General features: G+C 37.5%; 1 protein-coding gene and 1 long non-coding RNA gene across 5 annotated transcripts in view; one reads left to right on the forward strand and one right to left on the reverse strand.

Annotated features, from left to right (window-relative positions):
- Positions 1-12627, reverse strand: part of ZNF385D (zinc finger protein 385D) — an 888856-nt gene that overhangs the window by 26777 nt on the left and 849452 nt on the right. The gene's annotated exons all lie outside the window — the stretch shown is intronic.
- LOC123380148 lies at positions 1140-3040 on the forward strand. The gene is made up of 2 exons (XR_006585542.1): positions 1140-1302; positions 2662-3040. It is a non-coding gene; the product is annotated as an uncharacterized LOC123380148 (long non-coding RNA).

The following is a 12627-nucleotide window of genomic DNA, read 5'->3' on the forward strand; positions in this document are numbered from 1 at the left end:
CTGAAACATTAAAAGAACAAAGTCAGTCTCCTTTGTCTAAATGATGCAGAACACCAATTTTGATTTTCCTTAGGGCTTACTTAAGAGACCAGTTACTTTGGCATTCTTTAAACAGCTCTAAGTCCAATTATTTGTTTTCAGTGTATACTCAGGGAAAAAAGAGACTTCTTGCTTAGCTCTACCAACAAAGATTTCATTCAATACTTTAAGATAAATCTATTTTTAAAGTGGAGCTGTGTTAATAAAATATATGCTAATGATTAATTTCAAAGTAAATTCATATTCTCTCTGACAGTCAGTACTGGCCATTCTGAGACCGTAGCATGCTAAATATTTTTATAGCTACAAAAGGATAGAAATCTATCCCATGCGACCTGACCTCTCAAAGGATGATGGCATTTCAATGAGATGATCTCATTTCATGAGTCAAATCAGAACACCGTATTAGAGACCATTTGATACGAATAGAAGTTCTGAAATTTCATCATTAAGTTAGATAAAGTAATTTTTAAAATATAACTTTTAATCTAAGGCTTAGAAAAGAGTCATGATTTTACTCAGGATAAATATTTGTTTGGCTGTCTTTAACAAGCACTATTTCTATTCCTTTTACCAAAACTCAACCATGACCATTCAAATTTAAATTTTTTTTTTCAACGTTTATTTATTTTTGGGACACAGAGAGACAGAGCATGAACGGGGGAGGGGCAGAGAGAGAGGGAGGCACAGAATCGGAAACAGGCTCCAGGCTCTAAGCCATCAGCCCAGAGCCTGATGTGGGGCTCGAACTCATGGACCGCGAGATCGTGACCTGGCTGAAGTCAGACGCTTAACCGACTGCGCCACCCAGGCGCCCCTTGTGACCATTCAAATTTAAAGTCAACACTTAGAGCCAACCATTTTGCTCTACAGATCGCTTTTTAAAAATTATTTTCATGGGACAGAAGATTTTCTTTTCCATGTATCTGTGTTCTGTAAGCCTGTTTTAAATCAACATTCGGTTCTTTTAAGGTTGTTTCTCTAGAAATGGGAAAAAAGCCTTCCTGCGGCATGTGACTAGTTTTGTTCACATCCTTACTGGCCAACTCTTCTCGCTCAGGGAGGAAGCCGGGCCAAGAACGCTAACAGTCCAGGGCTGGAATGTGTCAAGTCAAAAGTCTGAGTGGACGGGGAGTGTGCAAGGCAGAGACCTCCTTCAAGGCTGGCACTGGGAAGCCTGTTGCCAACCAGTCAAGATCACAGCCAAGTCGACAGCCACTTCACAAGGCTGAGGAGAGAAGTCAGAGCCAGAAGGCAACTTGGGTGAGAAGAAACAGCTCTCGGGTATTTAAGGACATGGCTTAAGACCCCGGCAGGCAGATAAGGTGGTGACCTTGTCAGGTTATTTTTAGGACGGAGGCTTTTGCCTCCTGGACAGCACTGTCATGGTTTATTGAGGAAAGAGTACTCATGGGCACTATCTGTGCCTCCCAGTAAAGGGGAGAAGAGGCAAAGGAAGAGATGATAGCTGTGTGTCTAGAGACCTCAAGCTTTATGCAGGATCACACTGCAGGAAACTGGGATGAAGATGGAGGCAAGCACCAGGCTAGGGTTCGAGCTCCTTTCTTGCCTCCTCTTTTGCCCAACTCGCCCATTCCTTACACCATTCAAAATAAAATACCTAACTAAATAAGATAACACATGTATGTATGTATGTATTTCTCCCTTTGAGACTTCAATTTGTTCCTGTAAGCGGTGCCTCTAGAATTCAGGACATTGCAAGAGAAAGAAAGTTGAAAACTTTCCAGGTTGGCTGGAAAAAAAAACAGTGACCAAGGGTTGGGCAGGTTAGCTAATAGAATTGAGTTGTATGATCTAGTTCTGTGAAATCATTTGGTTCTTATTAGCTCATCTAGATACCACTGAAGCTTAGGCGTAGCTTCGCAAAAATATAATGCTTTTTTTACCAAAATTGAAGCACAAAATAAATTTACCTGGATAATTTAAGTGCAAAGATAACTGTAAGAATCTAGGGGAATTCTTTTTTTTTAATTTTTTAAAAATGTTTATTCATTTTTGAGAGACAGAGAGAGACAGAGGGTAAGCAGTGGTGAGGCAAAGAGAGAGGGAGACAAATAATCAGAAGCAGGCTCCAGGCTCTGAGCTGTCAGCACAGAGCCCGACATGGGGCTCGAACTCACGAATTGTGAGATCATGACCTGAGCCAAAGTCGGACGCTTAACCAACTGAGTCACCCAGGTGCCCTGTATCTAGGGGAATTCTTTGAAAAACACCTAGATGTTAAAAAATGATGTATTTTATTTTCACACAACTTTATTTTCATTCCATGCGTGATATATTCCTTTTTTAGCATTGCTAAGCCATAATTTCAGTAGTCATTTGCTTTTACTTAACACGTCAGAAAAATTCCACTGTACTTAACCCTCAATGTAGAATTCCAAAGCCAATACAAGTCTCTCCTCTGCCTGACTTGTCAGTCTGGGTTAATAAATGTTTCCTCAGACTGGAAGTAAGTAACTTAAGTTGAATAGATGTGAATGAGATAGAAATTATTTGTATTTGCTTATTAACTCTGTCTTTTGCAAGATAGAACTAGAGAGAAAAGAAGCAAGAGAAAAGGGCAAGAGAGATCTGTGTCTTATTTGCTCTTCTAAATTACAGATTTTATAGGAAGAAAACTTTCGTGAGTTTCTCCTCTTTAAGGGTATTTTTATCCGTCAGTCCAGATGGACCAATATGATGGACCAATCCATAGCATTTGGATGAAATTATTCTCTTTCGATCTTTGGAGTTCACATCATCACAAATGCTCCATTTCTATTGAAAGCAATTTTCTGTGAAGATTTCTGAGATGCTAATGGAAAAGGTGCCACCAAATATGAAGACTTATGAATTCTGATGTGAATACCACAGAAACGCAAATGAATGGTAAATGCCAAAGAAGTCTACAGCTGATTTTTGAAGATGTATGTTATACAATATACCCAAGATGACAGATAATGCATCATGCAAAATGAGATAAAGACTGCTTCTTCAACTACTTTTATGTCTCATTATTTTTTGCTCTTTTAAACTTTGCATGATATAGAGTGGTTCTCTCTAGTAAGTCCAACAACCTAGCTGTCTAGTTTTATAGGTTCTTACTCTAAATGCCATTACTGTGACATGAATCAGCCATCAGATGTGACTGCACTCTCTCAAAGGCAAACTAAATAATTACAAAATTAAACAAATGTGTGATAAAGAACATTTAAAAGATGCAAGATAATAGTGATACCCTACATTTTTAAGTGCTTTTAGTTTTCAAATAGTGCCAAGATTTTTTTAGGGTTTCTTGTTGCTATCTAGTAGAAAATATTATCTTTGATTATCAAGAAAGGAGTATTAAAAAATTGCATAATAGGGCATTGCAGACTCACAGTGATAGGTAGATAGATAGCTAAGACAAGTGTATGACTTGAACGCATTATACATTTAATTTTCAACTAATTTTATAGTACTTAGAAGAGACATATGTATTAAGTAATAGAGTAATATTACTACACAAAAATGCTTAAGTTTAATGAACCATGTCAGATTTTTAATACCTACTTATCATATTTACTAAGGTTTATAGCTTTAGTTTTAAAAATTGTAATCATTTTAAAAAAATCAAAAAAGACAATGATATACTTTTAAAATAGGGGTTAGATCACATTATTCTCAAACTAGCAGAATGGCTTCCTATTTCATCCCAAGTAAAAGCCATTGTCCAAGTGAAAGCTTCCCCCTTATTTTAGATTAGGAACAAGGCGCCTGGGTGGCTCAGTCGGTTGAGCATCCGACTTCGGCTCAGTTCACGATCTCACGGTTCGGGAGTTCGAGCCCAGCGTCAGGCTCTGGGCTGATGGCTCAGAGCCTGGAGCCTGCTTCCGATTCTGTGTCTCCCTCTTTCTCTGCCCCTCCCCCATTCATGCTCTTTCTCTCTCTGTCTCAAAAATAAATAAACATTAAAAAAATAGATTAGGAACAAGACAGGGATGTCCTTCTGGCCATTGCTACTCAACACAGCACTGAAAGTTCTAGCCAGGACTATTAAGCAGGAAAAAAAAAAAAGGTATCTATCTACACTGGAAAGGCAAAAGTAAAACTATTTCAGTTCAAAGATGGCATGCTCTTACATATAGAAACCTCTAAAGAATCTGAAAACAAACAAAAGAATTTATTAAAAAAATAGAGATGGGGCACCCGGATGGCTCAGTTGGTTAAGCATCTGACTCTGGCTCAGGTCATGGTCTCGTGGTTTGTGGGTTCAAGCCCTGCATCAGGCTCTGTGCTGACAGTTCGGAGCCTGGAGCCTGCTTCAGATTCTGTGTCTCCTCCTCTCTCTGTCCCTTCTATGCTCATGCTCTGTCTCTGTCTCTCAATAATAAATAAACGTTTAAAAAATTTAAAAAATAGAGATAATAAATGAGTTTAGCAAAATTGCAGAGTACAAGATCAATGCACAAAAAACCAGTTGTATTTCCGTGCACTAGCAATAAACTATCTGAAAATAAAATTAAGAAAACAATTTTGTTTACCATAGCATGAAAAAGCATAAAATTCTTAGGAATAAATGTAACCATGAAGTGCAAGACTTGTAATGAAAACCACAAAGCATTACTAAAGTAACTTAAAATATCTAAATAAATGAAAACACATTCCTTATTCATGAAGTGCAAGACTTAATATTCTAAGATGGTAATACTCCCTGAAGTGATCTACAGTGTAAATGCAATATCTATCAAATTCCCAATGACCTTTTTTGCAGAAACAGACAAGCTAAACTAAAGTTCATATAGAAGAAATAAAGGGATCCCAATATTCAACAGCACTGAAAAAAAATAAGTTGGGAGTTCTCAAACCTCTTTACTTCAAAACTTACTGAAAAGCTGAAGTAATAAGGCATAAGGATACCAGACATACTTATAAATGGAATAAAATTGAAAGTTTAGAAATAAAACTGTACATCTATAGCCAATTGATTTTTGACAAGGGTGATAAGACCATACAATGGGGAAAGAACAGTCTCTTTAAGGGACATATGGATATCTACATGCAAAATATTGACACTGGACCCCTGCCTCATATCTTATACCACTCAAAATGGATCAACAACCTAAATGTAACAGCTATTACTATAAAACTCTTTTAAGGAAGCATAGTTGTAAACATGTGTGACCTTGAATTAAGCAATAGTTCCTTAAAAATTATACAAAGAATACAAAGATAAAAAGAAAAAAATAGATAAATTGGACTTCATCCAAATTAAAAACTCTTGTATGTCAAAGAGACTGTCAAAAAAGTGATGTCATATGGCTGATAAGGGTCTAGTGTCTAAAATATACAAAGAACTCCTATGACTCAATTATAAAAAGACAGACAATTAAAAAGGTGGACAAATGATGTTAATAGACATGTCACCAGATAAAACATAAAAATGGCCAGTAAACACATGAAAAGATGTCTGACATCATTAGTCATTAGAGAAATGAAGATCAAAATCAAGACAAGATACCATCTCACATCTACTAGGCTGTTTATAATAATGATTAAAAATTAAAATAAAAAAAAAACCTAGAAAATAACAAGTGTGACCAAGGATGTGGAAAATTGGAATCCTCATATATTGCTGGTAAGAATAAAAAAATGGTGCAGTGGCTGTGGAAAAGTTTGGTAGTTTCTCAAAAAGTTAAATATAGAGTTAACCTATGACTCAGAAGTTCTACTTCTAAATATACACCCAAGATAAAATATATTTTTACACACCAACTTGGCATGAATCTCATAGTAGCATTTCATAATTGCTTAACAATGGAAACAACCCAAAGTTCATCAAGTAATGAATGGATACACAAATGTGGTATGTCCATACAATATAATACTAGTTAGCCATATAAAGAAACGAAGTTTGGATACATATCACAACATGGCTGAATCTTGAAAACATTATGGTGGTTAAAAGAAGTTAATCACTAAAGACCACATATTGTAGAATTCCATTTACCAGAATAGCCAAATTGATATGGACAAAGAAGTAGATTAGTGGTTGCCAGGGAATGGGAAAAAGGGGAAATTAGGAGATACAGGGTTTCTTTCTGTGGTAATGGGAAAGTTCTGGAATTAGTGTTATGGTTGCACAACATTGTGAATATACTAAAACCCTCTAGACTGTACACTTCAAAATGGTTAAGACAGTTAATTGTGTTATATGAATCTTGTCTGTATAATTTTTTGTTTGTCTCCTTCTCTCTCTGCCCCTCCCCCACTTGTGCTCGGTCTCTCTCTCTCAAAAATAAATAAATGTAAAAAAAAATTTATTTTATTTATTTTATTTTTTTTTTAATTTTTTATTTTTTTAATTTTTTTTATATGAAATTTATTGACAAATTGGTTTCCATACAACACCCAGTGCTCATCCCAAAAGGTGCCCTCCTCAATACCCATCATCACCCACCCTCTCCTCCCTCCCACCCCCCATCAACCCTCAGTTTGTTCTCAGTTTTTAAGAGTCTCTTATGCTTTGGCTCTCTCCCACTCTAACCTGTTTTTTGTAAAAAAAAATTTTAAAAAAGGGGATGCCTGGGTGGCTCAGTCGGTTGAGCGTCCGATTTCGGCTCAGGTCATGATCTCAGGGTTTGTGGGTTTGAGCCCCGCGTGGGGCTCTGTGCTGACAGCTCAGAGCCTGGAGCCTGCTTCGGATTCTGTGTCTCCCTCTCTCACTGCCCCTCCCCTACTTTTGCTCTGTCTCTGTCTCTCAAAAATAAATAAATGTAAAAAAAATTATAATTTTTTGTTTGTTTGTTTTAAAGTCAATATCCTTGCAATGGCCAGAAGGCCTATATAACCTGCTCTTCCATTATCTATCTGACTTTATCTTTTTCTACCTTCTCTTTTGTTCCCTCTTTAATAACCACACCACACTGGCCTTCCTGCAGCCTCCCACCTCAGAAACTCTGAGTTTACTATTCCATCTATCCAGAACACTCTTTCCCAGAAAATCACATACATTACTCACCCCCTCCCCATCTTCAAGTCTGCATCACCTTCTTAGTGAGCCTTATCTAACCACCCTGGGTAAAACTGTATCCCTCCACCCCTGCCTGCAATTCTTCTTTCTCTTCCCTGCATTTTTAAAAAAAGTTTATTTATTCATTTTGAGAGAGAGAGAGAGAGAGAGAGAGAGAGAGAGAAAGCACAAGTTGGGAAGGGGCAGAGAGAGATTCCCAAGCAGGCTCTGCACTATGAGCGCAGAGCCTGATGCGGGGCTCAAACTCACGAACCGTGAGATCAGGACCTGAGCAGAAATCAGACAGTTAACCGACTGAGTCACCCAGCCACCCCTCTCTTTCTGCTTTCTTTTTTCTCCACAGAACTCATCACATTCAAGTATGCTGTGAAACATATAGCAGCCTGTGGGCTGGTCAGTATCAGTCTACACCAGTGGAATGTAAACTCTATAATGGCAGTGGATTTTAGGGTTTTTGTCCCCTGCTGTTCCTTAGCATCTAGAATTGTACCTGAAACATAATAGATTCCCAACAAATATTTCTTGAATGAATGAATGAGCGAACAAATAAAACACCCCAGGAAATAAAATGATGCTTGAAAAGGAAGAATGAATTGTAGGAGAAGGAAGGGGAAGATCCAACATCAGTATGTGACTGTATTTCTGTGGAGGCCATTGTTTATGTCTCTAAAATGTCTGCTTTCTTTCGTTCAGGTGTGATTTCATTAGATGATTTTTAAAAAGTGGTTATAATTAATTAAGTAATTAATTGAGAGAGAGAGAGAGAGAAAGAGAGACAGCAAGTACCAGTGGGGGAGAGGGGCAGATGGAGAGAGAGAATCTTAAGCAGTTTCCACAGTCCTCAGAGCAGAGCCCAATGTAGGGCGCTATCCCACAACCCTGGGATCATGACCTGAGCAGAAATCGAGAGTCAGTTGTTCAACCAACTGAGCCATGAAGGTGCCCCAAAAGTAGTTATTTTTTAAAATAAGGAATTTTATTACACGATTTATTTTTAAATATTTATTTATTTATTTATTTATTTATTTAGAGGGGGGGAAGGGGAGGGGCAGAGAAAGAGGTACAAAGAGAATCCCAAGCAGTCTCTAGGCTGTTAGCACAGAGCCAGTTGTGGGGCTCCATGTCACAAACCGTAAATCATGAGCTGAGCCAAAATCAAGAGTTGGATGCTTAACCGATTGAGCCACCCAGATGCCCTTGTTACATGAATTTTGAAGTCTCTTCCGGCTCTAAAATAATGTGAACTTTTGAAGAACAAAATGTTTATTAAAACTTAGCTGTAAGGTCTACAGACTTTCTAAAGAAGTGATGAATAAGTTAATTTTAGAATAACACACAAGTGATTCTACACTATCCCTTCTGCTACCAAAGGCCAACAGCTAAATCAGATAAGGTATGTGTTCAGAATTATTTTCTGCATTTGGGAAGTTATAGCAGAATCGTGTCGAGGCATTATTGCTATGACTTCCCTTCCTACCCCCTGCCCCCACTTTCTGTTAGATCAGGAAAAAAGGGATAATATAGTCCAGACGAGCAAGTTTCTAAGACTCCTGGGGAAAACAAACAAACAAGTAACCTTAAGCAGCTGGAAAAGAGATTCAGATAAAAGCTAGTTATGCAAGGGGGGAAAAAAAAGGAAAATTTGAACTCTCAAGCCTCAAGTAGCTGTGTAAAGCCTAGAAAATGTGACCCTATTAAGAAACAGATTGAGGTTCTCTCTTTAAAACTATAGGTAAAAATATGAAAAAAGTTTACTTTTACTAAATATTATGGTTCTTTAAACCTTATTCTAAACCTAAATGAATTTTATATATATTATGAAGACTAGTTAGTAGTTATACTTTATGTTTATTCATTTTATGTGATTCATTTTTGTTTTTACAGGAACATCATCATTGAATAAAAACACGCACTGATTTTTTTTTCCAGGTAGTAATTCTGGGAGGAGCCTACCTCCTAAGAGTATCAACCTAGGGCAACTTTATTGACAATTAGGATATGTTCTCCTCTCAATGAACTTTCAATCCCTGTCAAGAGAGCGTTCCACTAAAAAGGAGCCCTCATGCACTGTTGGTGGGAATGCAAACTGTTGCAGGCACTGTGGAAAACAGTATGGAGGTTCCTCAAAAACTTAAACCCAAAATTACCAGTAATTCCACTACTGGGAATTTACCCAAAGAATACAAGAATCCTAATTTAAAAAGATACATGCATTTCCTATGTTTATTGCAGCATTATTTATAATGGCCAAGATATGGAAGCAATTTTTGACCTGGTAGCTGAGAATATGCAGTCTCAAACCTAATGTTAGCACAGCCATGTTGGAAAACATTTTAATATAGTTTCTCAAAATGTTAAAAAATAGAATTACTATATGACCCAACAATTCCCATCCTACCCAATTCCACACATACTTAAGAGAAAAGGAAACTTAGGTCTACAAAGAAACCTGTACACAAATGTTCATAGCCACATTATTCACAACACTCCCAAAATGGAAAAATCCAAACATCCACCAATGACTAAAGAAAAAACAAAATGTGTATCTATACAATGGATAATAACTATTCCGCCCTAAAGAGGAATGAAGTCATGATATGTATGACATTGTGAATGAACCTTGAAGATCTTATGTTAAGTAATCAGTCACAAAACACTGGGTATTATGTTATTTCATTTTGATGAAATATCCAGCATAGGCAAATCTACAGAGACAAAAAGCATATGAGGGTAGCCAGTGGGCTTGTGAGGACATGCAGGGTGACTATTAATGGGTCTGGGGTTTCTCTAGGGGGCTCTAAAATTGATTGTGGTGATGAGTGCTCGACTCTGTGAATACACTAAAAACCATTGAACTGCACACTTTCAATGGGCGAATTGTATGGTATGTGAATTATATCCCAATAAAGCAGCTATTAAGAAATACAATAAGCTGTGAAAATGCTTTAAGTTCTAGCACCCTGATTTCTGGTTTTACTCCGAGGAAGCGTGACCAGAAACAGACTCCTGTCACCTGGAGAATAAGAAGGGAGAGCAGATTATATCAACTCTTACGTTGGTGCAGTGGTGAACTTCAGAAGTATCAAGAGGGGGCAGGACCTCTGTGCTACCTATGCCCTGAGGTTGCTATGTTGGGAGGATGAGCTTTATAAATTAATATGTGCAAAAGGGATAGTAGTTATCATGTGTTTCAAGCCAAAAAGATCCTTGGGAGGATCTTGCTACAAACCTTGTAGAACAAAATCTAAACTTCTCTGTATAATACACCAGTCTGACCCTTGAAAGCTTTCGAGCTTCCACTCAAGCTCTTCACCTGCACACTATATTTTAATCTTGTCATACTGTCCTCATTGCCACGCATGCTATACTCTTTCTTAGCTTTGTGTGCATCTTTTGGCCAAGGTTCAGCACAAATGTCATCGTAGAAATTCAGTGATTCCTTCTCCATAAGCTTATACCACCCTTGCCCATATTCCTATTTGGGTACTAATCATGTTACTATAATTATTTTTAAGTTAGTGACCTTTTTTCCAGGCCATGAATCAAGAGCAATATCTAGTATTTGGTAGGTGCCTAAATAAAATACTTATTATTTGGCTGGATGGATGAATGACTGAATCTAGTGTTAGCTTTAACTATCTCTGACTGACATCTCTGCTCTACAGGATAGGAGAGGAAAGGTGGAGTTAAACAATACTTTATAAATGAAGTATAAATTTAAAATTTTGTAAGTGGCATAGGTAATCACAAATTAAATGGGTGGACAACTGTGTGGAATAGGTAGAAGACTGACAATTAGGACATGTTTTACTCCCAGTGAGTTTTCAATCCCCATCAAGAGAGCATTGCACCCAAAAAGGAGCCCTCATGCACTGTTGGTGGGAATGCAAATTTTTACAGGCACTGTGGAAAAAAGTATGGAGGTTCCTCAAAAATGTAAAATTAAAATTACCAGTAATTCCACTAATGGGTATTTACCCAAAGAATACAAAAACACTAATTTGAAAAGTTACATGCACCCCTATATTTATTGCAGCATTATTTACAATAGCCTAGATTTGGATGTACCCAAGTGACCATTAATAGAGGAATTGACAAAGATGTGGTACACACACACACACACACACACACACACACACACACACACACAAATAGGATATTACTTAGCCATAAAAAAAATGAAATCTATTTGCAATAACATGGATGGATCTAGGGGGTAGAATATTAAGTGAAATCAGTCAGAGAAAGACAAATACCATATGATTTCACTCATGTTTGTTTAAGAAACAACACAAAAGAATAAAGAAAAAAAAAAGAAAAAACAAGAAACAGACTCAAATACAGAGAACAAACTGATGGTTTCCAGAGGGGATGTGGATGGGATGATGAGTGATACAGATGAAGGAGATTAAGAGTACACTTACCATGATGACCACTGAGTAACATACAGATTTGATAAATCACTATATTGTACACCTGAAACTAATATAATGCTGTATGTTAACTATACTGGAATTAAAATTAAAAAGAAGAGAGAAAGCATTCCACTATGCTAAGTATATTTTATTTTCAAAAAAAATAGCCCATGAACACAGCAACTACCACAATCTATTCCTCAACCAATGTACCATAATCTATTGTACCGCTTGATGAAAATGGAACAGGCTGGGCATTCAAGATAGATGGAAGGTCTACACCAAATTACCACCTTCCTATGATATTTTCAAGGGTAATTATGATAATACCCAATTTTTACCCTAGGTAATGACTTTAGAACTCAGCTCTCAACTAAGATGGGGCTGTATTCTCTAAGTCTGGGTATACTCAGTTGTGTTCCAGGTCCCAGGCTAACCACTTACAACCTCCCACAGTATTGCTTCACGACCTAGGCCGCAACAAGCATTGGCCCACATCACTAATATTATTGGCTGCTGCTAAATCAGCTGTCAAGTTTTCTGAATTCTCAATTTACTCTGAATGTTAAGCTCGATCCTTTGTGTGCATGTTTCTGTTGATGCTGTTTATGTAAAGACTCCCAAGAGACCAGGCCTGACCTCAGTTTAATGCTCAGATGCTGTATCTACAACAGCCTCTTGTTTCTTTCCAGTGCTAGACAAAGTAAAATTCAAATATAATTTATTGTTGAGTGCCCTAACTTGCATGAATGACTAATATAGATTTGGAGTGAAGTGCTTTTGGTTTCTGTGTTTGCCTGAAATGCATATGTCTCAGCCTAATGCTCCGTATAACTATTTTATAGTTATCAGATCATGTGAGAAATAGGAGAGAGAACCATAAAGTGGTTGGTGGATATTGGGTATTCATTATTTAACTTTGCTTATACCAGATTACATTCAATATAAAACTTTAGCGGCATGGTTTTAAATTGTGTACTTCAATAGGGATAAAAGGAACAAAGTAATTGATTTTGCTTTCCGGGCGCCTCGGTGGCTAAATCGATTGAGCCTCGGACTTCAGCTCAGGTCATGATCTCACAGTCCATGAGTTCGAGCCCCAGGCTGGGCTCTGTGCTGACAGCTCGGAGCCTGGAGCCTGCTTCTGATTCTGTGTCTCCC

This window comes from Felis catus, chromosome C2 (genome assembly GCF_018350175.1).
Source record: "Felis catus isolate Fca126 chromosome C2, F.catus_Fca126_mat1.0, whole genome shotgun sequence".
NCBI lineage: Eukaryota > Metazoa > Chordata > Mammalia > Carnivora > Felidae > Felis > Felis catus.